Source organism: Pinus tabuliformis, chromosome 7 (genome assembly GCF_031772625.1).
Source record: "Pinus tabuliformis cultivar Carrire ecotype Pingquan chromosome 7, CPIR1, whole genome shotgun sequence".
Classification (NCBI taxonomy): Eukaryota; Viridiplantae; Streptophyta; class Pinopsida; order Pinales; family Pinaceae; genus Pinus; species Pinus tabuliformis.
In genome coordinates, this window is record NC_142293.1 from 363,039,852 (window position 1) to 363,049,658 (window position 9,807).

The window sequence follows — 9,807 nt, forward strand, 5'->3', positions numbered from 1 at the left end:
TAATATAGTGCCATGTACTACCATATTATAGGCTTGTACTGTGATCCGGAAAGGCACATAAGATGGAAGGCCGAAAACAATCAATTTACTCCAATCAAAAGAAATGGCAGAACTACTTGGTGGGGGTATCATATGATTGCCCCCATGCCTTGCAAGAGAAGGAGAAGGACTCTCCTGAACAACTGGGATGGGAGGGTCACTCTTTGATTCATGAGAATCTGAGGAGACAAGAAGAACATGATCCATATGATCACTACTCTCTTCGGGAATAGAGTGAACAACTAAAGGCGGAGCCAATTTGACACTCTTTTCGACCAATGTTCAGTCGGGAACAGACACAAGAGAGTCATGCTCAGGAAGAGTAGGATGGACAAGAGATGAATCCAAGTCAATCTCTTAACCAACTAGGAGAGGGTTAGAAGAAAGCCTTTGATAACCAATAGGAAGTTGAGGTTGAGGAGCTGTAAGGTTTTCCTAAAATTTGGAAGCTTTATCCATAAGAGGACAAAGGTGAAGAAGATGCTTCCCTTCACATAACCTATAGAGGAATCTAATCTTTCCCTTCTTCTTGCCATCATTAGATGAAGGTTTAACATCGACATGATCGATAGAGGTCAACGAGGATGGTCGATTCAGGTCTTGAGACCATACCTCTAAGACTCTGGGAATGCCAGGATAGTCTCGAAGGAGATGTTCACCCTTACACAGCGTGTAAGGGAATTTGACCTTCCATGGAGGATCAGAAGGTTTGTCTATAGGAGGTGCATTTGGAGTAGTAGCTGCATGGTTGGCCTCTCGCTTATCTGATTTCTTCTTCTTCGTCTTCTTCTTCTTCTTAGCCTTCTGGTTACTAGATTTCAAACTTTCACTAGGCGAAGTAGAAGAGGAAGATGAAGAAACAGGGGAAGAAGGTGAGAGGTCAACCTTAGAATCAACGTGATCTGGTTCAAATGAAGGAGAAGATAGGACAGGAGTTGGGAAACTCGGGACCACCGAGGCCGAAAATAACCAGACAGATAAACCAATGGTTAACCTAGGGAGGGACATCGTTGCCATACAAGGAGCACCATTGTTTCCAAAAGAAGGAAAAGGACCAGGATTCCCATTCGAGGGGAATACTTGACTGGTAGACTCTGGAAATGTTGCCATTGGAAACAACCCTAAAGAATCACTAGGGAAGATAACTTTAACCAGGAATATTTCGTAGGTAGTTAATTTTAAGACACTAAAACAAAACTTTGCCTTTTCATATTTTAAGAGTTGAGAAAAGGGCGAAAGGTGACTCTAGTCATTTTTGGAGTTAGCAAGCCTGAAAGGACAAGTGCTCGATGATCTTTTAAGTTTAAAGAGTAAAAAATACCAAAATGACTACTCAGGATAATCTAGGTAAAAAGGTTTACCATGTAAACATGAACTACAGAATAACTCCTAGCGAAACGAGAAGTATGGGCAGGCAATCTCCCCGAATGTTGTGTTCGGTGTATCACGTTTACAAGGTGGTAGACTCGGCTTCCTATGGATAAAGGATTGCAGCCTAGTAGGGTCTCCCTTTATATATGCGATAGTACGGGGAGCACAAGTCCCTACTAGCATTTTGTAGTGCCGAAGCGAATGACAGCTGGTAGGTTTAAAGATGCTAGAACACGTCTCTAGCCTAGACCTTCTAAATGTCATCGTTAGGTTTCAAATGCGCCTTAGGTTAATTGAATACATTTTATAGTTTATCTTGAAATTATGTCTCGGTTTTCAGGCCTTATTGATGCTACTCAGAAAACCCCTATATGCAGCTAAATGAGACAAGACCCTTTCAATTCGATGAATTGTTTACACTAATGAGAGTAGAAAACACACTCAATGCAAAAAAAGAACAATTGAAAGCAAAATGATGAAAAACTCTTTTCAATTCCTATCTTTTCTATCAAACGCACTTCAAGTAGTCCTTTCACTGGTAAAGAGAATTCATTTCTTTTCCAATGAAAATGACGATGCAACTCTAGTCTTCAATTATGCTAACTAATGTAACATATTGATTCAGCCAACAAGAATTATGTATTTTTCAATGATTCAAATGATAAAATGAATCTTTCACAAACACTTCAATGAAAAATTTTCAAAACGATCAACCTCAAGCCAATGCATAGCAAAAAAGAGAATTCCTTCCAAACTAATTATGCAAAGACTCCACCAAAAACAAGATGAGAAATGTGATCTATGCCCGAAAAGAGATGCTCAATCAACAAACGAAACTTTTCAAACTTGTTAAATGAAAATCAAAGCAACAAAAGGACTAACAAATGGAATGCAAGGAGCAACTTAACTATCTACTTGACTTGCTGAGCACACAAACAGGTGAATCGATGATGACCTAGATGCCCTAGGCCTACAAACCATCCAAGAACTCAAGAAACCAAGTGAAGAAAAAGCAAACCAAACAAGCATATAAACCAAGCTAATAGAGCTCTCCAGTCAGGGAGAACACATTCAAAACAAGTTAAGAGACAGAAATCAAAAGGGAAAGACACACTGGTTATGATCTAGGGGAAACCTTGATCGTCATCTATAGGAATCAGCGTGATTGCCTAACTGACAACAAGTGCCAGAAGGGGGTCTTCGCGATTGTTTTTGAGAAGTCGCGTTGATCGGCGCGATTGTCAGAAAAATAAATGCACTGACCGAGGATTCAAGGAAAAAAATAAAATTTTTCAAAGGCTACAACCAGACTTGCCATTGTAAATTTCAGGCTCAGAGCAGTAAACCAGGAAAACTAAAGAACACTAAAGGGAAATGGTGATACTAGAAAATTTCACACAAAACCATAAAATGAAAATCAATCAAACAGAAGGATTGGCTCCCCAACGGAGTCGCCAATTTGTGGTGCAGGTGAATTCTCAGTGTAGACACAAACAATTCCTCTAGCCTGAGAGAGCGGGTCTAGCCATAAACAAACAATCTATGGAAAACTTCCTTAAGCTAGAATCAAATAAGAGGGCCTACCTCTTAGAATGCTATTCCGCTTGGTAATGATCCTGCTTCCTTACTCCAGCTACTTTCTGTTTCCTTCCTTCGAATACCTTAAACAAGCAAACAATCAATAATGACAAACGTGATAGCATAAAAATTGCATTCAGCCTACTTAACAGGTCAAGGAACATTAAGCCATCAAATGTAAGATAACACTCTAATGTAGGAAATCAATTAATAGTTGTATTCATATAAGTTCAGAAAGAGATTACAACCAATGCCTTGACGTTGCTGGTCTCCTCCGACATATCTGGGTGCCCACACTTTTGCTAGCATCTCATGGATAGCCCCAACAATGGAAATTTTAAGGTCTCTTCCCTTTAGTCTCAAACCAAACCAAACACACTATTCTCCCTCAGACATACACTAGAAAGCTACAAACTATAGATGTCTTGCTGATGATTCAAGCTCCAAAAATACCAATACTGAAACTACATCCAAAAGCTAGTTTAGCTTAGGAAAGTAGGGGCTTATATAACTTTGATGGAGGGGAGATGGTTCCTCTTATCTCTTGGGTTTCTTCCATCCTAATAGGGAAAAGGAACCCAAAGTGACTTCCTCGGCTCCATCCAACCTAACCATTTACCGGACTTTCGTTATGAAGCTTTTAGACGTGGAAGCTTCGACTCCATATTTAAAAAACTTGCCAAAAGAGGATCAACGTGACTGAGACAAGGCTCAGTAGCACTGATCGATGCTAGTCCCAATGTTAAGCTCTACAGATCAGTGCGGGGGATGAGATGGTCATTAGCATCGGTCTTGTAAATTGGGGTAAAAGGGAGATTCTTGGGAAATGATGCAAAAGGGAAATGCTCTGCTCATGAAGAGGGACATAATGGGAGTTTCTTCATGATGGGAAAACACATGAGGGTCACTATAGAGGTCCTTCGAGATCATGGAACGGGGATTATAGGGACAATGACAAAATGATGTGTAATAGTTCCTTTCAATGTTACAATACATATATATGCATGTCAAAGAATCCATAAACCTCAATCCATTAACCCTAGATTAGAACATAATCATAGTTCCCTTGACCAAATCTACAAAATACTATGGGCAGAAAACCATCATGCCTAAAATCATGTGTGAAACCCATGCAAAAAACCATAGGTAGGTCCACCCACCTAATATAGGGTCCCAAAAAAAATTCTCGGGGCACTGCCCCCTGCTAACTCACTAACAGGGGGGGGATTACTCACCCCCACTCTTCATGCGTGGGTCTGGTCATGGAAAGAATATAACACACACCCAACATTCTCCCACTTGTTGTTTTCTTTTCCACACAGGGGGTCACAAGAGAGCTTAATCATTGGTCCAACCCTGCAACACCCATTGTTTCTCTACACCAAGAGAACTTCTCAGTGCTCATAGACTTCGTCAATGCATTTGCCGTATTATTCAAAGTGTCCACCTTTACCAGCAACACCTTTTTGTCCTCAACAATATCCTCACAAAGTGATACTGGACATCAATGTGCTTTATCTTTGAATGATAAGCAAGGTTCTTTGTCAAGAAAAATGTACTTTGGCTGTCACATTCCATCCTTATAGCTCGTTGTACTAACCCCATACTTGAGCACACTCTATGCAACCAAACAAATCCCTTGCTTGCATGAGTGGTTGCCATGTATTCTTCCTCTATAGTTGAAAATGCCACTATAGACTGTCTCTTGCTCATCCAACTGAATGCACCTCGAAATAGGTTAAACACCTACCCACTTGTAGATCTTCTTTGATCCAGATCTCTAGCCCAGTTTGCATCAACAAAGCTACAAATGTCCAAAATTCTGTCCAGTCTCAGCATTACTTGGTAGCACAGACCATAAACACTAGTGCCACGCAAATACCTGAAAACCCACTTCATTGCTGTCCAATGCTCCTTCCCTGGTTTTGACATAAACCTGCTCAATACTCCCACTTCATGTGCAAGGTATGGTCTAGTAAATACCATTGCATACATCAGGCTACCGACTGCACTTGCATATGGAACACAGGACATTTCCTTTTCCTCTTCTTGTGTCTCGGGACACTATTCAACAGATAACTTTACACCTACATGAATAGGAACATTTATCGGTTTACTATCCTGCATATTAAACCTCTATAGTGTTATCTCGAAATACTCCCTCTGGAGTAACCAAAGCTTCCTCTTTGCTTGATATCATTTAATTTCCATACCCAAAATATAGTTTGCAACAACAAGATCTTTCATTTCGAGTTTGGAGAATAATTAGGTCTTCAAATCCTGGATACTTTCTTTGTTACTTCCAATCAGAAACATATCATCCACATACAAGAACAAATAAATAACACAATCATCAATTAATTTAAAATACACACAATGATTTTCTTTTCTTCTGGTGAAGCCAAGTCCTTGTATAAATGTTTGAAATTTATGATACCACATCCTTGGTGTTTTAACCCATATAGAGACTTTTTTAACCTGCATACCAGTTCTTTCTTACTCTTCACCGCAAAGCCTTCAGGTTGCTTCATGTAGATCTCTTCTTCTAGATCCCCATGAAGAAATGTTGTCTTCACATCCATCTGTTCTACCTCAAAATCAAAATCAACAACAACAGATAAAAGTAATCTAATAGAAGCTACCTAGGTAATAGGAGAAAAAATATCACCAAAATCAATTCCCGACACCTAGGAATAACCTTTTTCTATGAACCGAGCTTTGTATTTCTCCACCTTTCCTTCTTCATCCATCTTCTTCTTAAACACCTAATTTCTTCTAATGGCTTTCCTTCTAGCCGACAACTCCACCAGATTTCAAGACTCATTTTTGTCCAAATATTCCATTTCATCAACCATGGCCTCTTTCCAGATTTTTCCACCCACTGAATCTACTGCCTCCCTGATAGTTCTAGGATCATCATCAGTAATAGATAAAGAAAAAATTGAATAGAAAGCATATGGACTATACCTTTCTAGCTCTTTCACGAGCTGATCTTCTCATAGCTAGATTTTATGGATCTTCATCTTCTAATTCTTGTTCTGTTGTAGAATCTGATTCTTCCTCCATTAGTTCAAACTCTATCATCTCAGGTTCCTTTGCTAGGACATCATTTTTAATACCATTTTTCACTTCTCTAAACACCACATCTTGGTTATACACAACTTCCTTGTTTTTTGGTTCCAAAGCTTATAACCTTTTAAATCATCCTTATACCCAATAAAGATGCACCTTTCAGATTTACTATCCAAATCGGTTATTTTCTCCTTTGGAACATGTACATATGCATCATAAACAAATACCCTCAGATGTGAAAGAGAGGGTTTCTTACTAGTCCATACCTCATATGGAGATTTATCATCCAACACTGATGAAGTTGATCTATTAACTACGTAACATGCAACCCAGAATTCCTGTCCTAACCCGACACCACTAAGCATGCTTCTTGCCTTTTCCATCAACGTCCTGTTGATTTTTTTACAACTCCATTTTCATGAGGTGTGTATAGAGTAGTTTCTTCCGTGCTATACCACACTTCTTACATAACTCTTCAAATTCCATCTTGCATAACTCTCAACAATTATCTATTCTCAACACCTTTATCTTCTTCTCTGTTTGGTTTTCCACCGGAGCCTTAAATTCTTTAAACCTATCAAAGACTTTATATTTCTTCCTGAAGAAATATATCCATGTATTCCTTGAGAAGTCATCTATAAATGATACATAGTACACAAACTTACCCAGTGATGGAACCGACATAGGTCCAAACACATTACTCTGCATAAGCTCTAATATCCCTTTCGCCCTCTTAACACTAGAGGGGAAACTCACCCGATTCTACTTCCCATAGACACAACATTCATAGAAATCGAAATCCAAAGAGAAATTAGACATACCTTCTACCATACCATTACCATGAAGTATTCAAAGGCCCTTTTGTCCAATATGTCCAAGCCTTTGATGCCATAAAATGGTCTCTTCTCTAGAGACCACAAGGTTTTTTGAGCCACTTTCAGGAACCACATAACTGCTGCACCCATCAATAATAGTGCTACCGCGAAGATTGTATAGATTTCCAATTCGAACTCCCCGCATCAATACCAGTTCTGCCTAAAACATCTTGCAGGTATCTTTCTCAAACATTATTTTTACTCTTGTATCATCCATCTTGCTTACATAAATCATATTTTTGTCCAATGGAGGAATATGCAGAACACCCGGAAGTGTTCTAATCCTTCCACCTTGCAACTTCAGCTGGAATTTTATGCGTCTGACAATTCTAACCTTCCTATTGTCCCCTAAGAAGACATCACCACCATCACATTTCTCATACTCACAAAACCACTCCCTATGGGGAGTGAAGTGAAAGGATGCACATGAGTCAATCAACCATGCTGCATGATGTGCATGTGTACTTGAAGAAGAAGCCAAGTACACATCCCCACCTTTATCTGAGTTGGTTTTCACCTCTACATAAGTAACATCATCATATCCCTTTCCTTTCTCAGGATCTTTAGATCTATAGTCCTTTTTGAAGTGCCCTTCCTTTCCACATTTCCAGCACATCTTTATGGGTTTTCCTGGAGATTTAGATCTCCCACTCGAGGACTTATTTTTATTTCTTTTCTAGGACCATCCTCATACAAACAATGCATCTCCATTCTAGCCCTCCATATTTTTTCATCTCATCTCTTCCGACAACAAGGATGAGACTATTTCATCAAACTTCAAGGTAGTTGTATGCTACCTATTGCAACAACCAAATTATCCCACAAATATGGTAGAGAACACAACAAATTAATGCACTTATCTTCATCTGAAATTTTAATATCAACAGATAACAACTGACTTACCACATTATTGAAGGTGTTCAGATGCTCTGTCACTAAGTCTCCATCCTTCATCCGTAGGTTATACAATTTTTTCCATAGGAACAATTTGTTCACCAAAGACTTACATTGGTACAAAGTCCCTAACTTCTCCCACAAAGCCTTCACCATAGTTTCCCCTGATACATTCAACAATAATGAATATGAGATACACAATCATATTTTTCTCTTTGCTTTCCAATCCAACTTCCCCCAGTCTTCATCTAGCATTGACATTGGTTTAGTACCCATATATACCGTGATCCATTGATCTTTATCCACTAGCAGATCCTCCATCTTAAGTTTCCACAACTCAAAACTCTCACCATTAAATTTCTCGATATATATCGTTCCACTACTCACCATCTTCTTTCACCGCAAGAATCGATCCCGCAGATCTCCCACTGAACAAGGTCTACCACAAGCCCGAGAAAAACCCCTCAACAATAAAGGCGTCCCCTTGACGCTGAAATAACTATGATACCAAATGTAGGTTTTAACCCTGTACATAAATTACCTACATATGAATTCTAAAAACTTAAAATAAACAATGGCCAGAGCATAAAACATAAAATAGATACACACAAGGATTTTCCCCTGGATCCAAAAACCGGGACTTCCAGATTGATTTTTCATTATGTTCCTTTCAATGTTATAATACATATATATACATGTTGAAGCATCCATAAACCCCAATCCATTAACCCTGGATTAAAACATGATCTTAGTTCCCTTGACCAGATCTACAAAATACCATGGGCAGAAAACCATCATGCCCAAAACCATGTGCGAAACCCATGCAGAAAACCATAGGTAGGTTCGTCCACCTAATATAGGGTCCAAAAAATAATTTTCCTGGGGCACTGCTCCAGACCCTGTGTAGGGGAGTGGTAGCCCCCCTGCAAACCCATTGATAGGGGGGGATGTCGCCCCCTCTAAACCCTCGGCTTCACGCATGGGTTTAGTCATGGAAAGAATATAACAAAGAGCCAACAACAATCTCCTCTCTCTTTCTCTCTCTGAATCATAATGCACAGCCATAATACAATTCCCTCATATAAACTGAGGGTTACCTTATAGGGCAAAAAACCCTAAATTAACATAACCTATACCATCAAATCATCTGCCTAAGGAAAGACCCAAATTGACTACGAAATTACAATATTTTACAAGGAAATTTTTCATCTATGTTTAGCTTCAGGGGCACTGCCCCCGAACCCCTTCTAGTGGAGGGCTCATGAAAGTCACCATTGCCCTCCTTGGAGCCCCTTGACGATGATTAAATGCGTAGCGTTGCCGCCCTGTTAGGAACAGGGATCCAACACAACTAAAACAAAAAAAACCTCATAACAGTCAGGAAGATAATCAAGCTCCACACCCAACAGATGGATCTACACTAGTTTTTACATGTCATTTGTATCCCTCATAGCTAAAAAGTAAATTATTTTTATTAACCTTCAATTAATTTAGCTATCTATGTAAATTATGATGTAAAATTAAGGTCGAAAATGAAGTACTTTATTTATGGTCAATGTTAATTATTTGTTTATTAATATTTTTTAATTTGTTAATCTAACTATTATTTTATTATTTTAAAATGTAACATTACATGACAACATCTCCCTCTTACTGAATTAGACTGTAGAGCACCTATCGGCGCAAAAAAAATCAAAGATTGTATGATGAAATTGAACAAGAACATCATAGGTGATTGTGCGTTGTCAACAAATAGATTCGAGCCTATCCCAATCCATTTTCAAAAAGAGAAAAGGACAATTGATAATGTCGTAATCTATTTGTTATATGTTTTGGAGGATTTCTAGCATATTTTATAATTTAAATTGTTTAGAATCTGATAGGGATTTCCTAGAATCACAAGTTTGAATTGTAAACTCTTAACAATCCATGTGCCTCGGGATTTTTTCAAGGTGTCGAATCTATATATGCAGTCAAA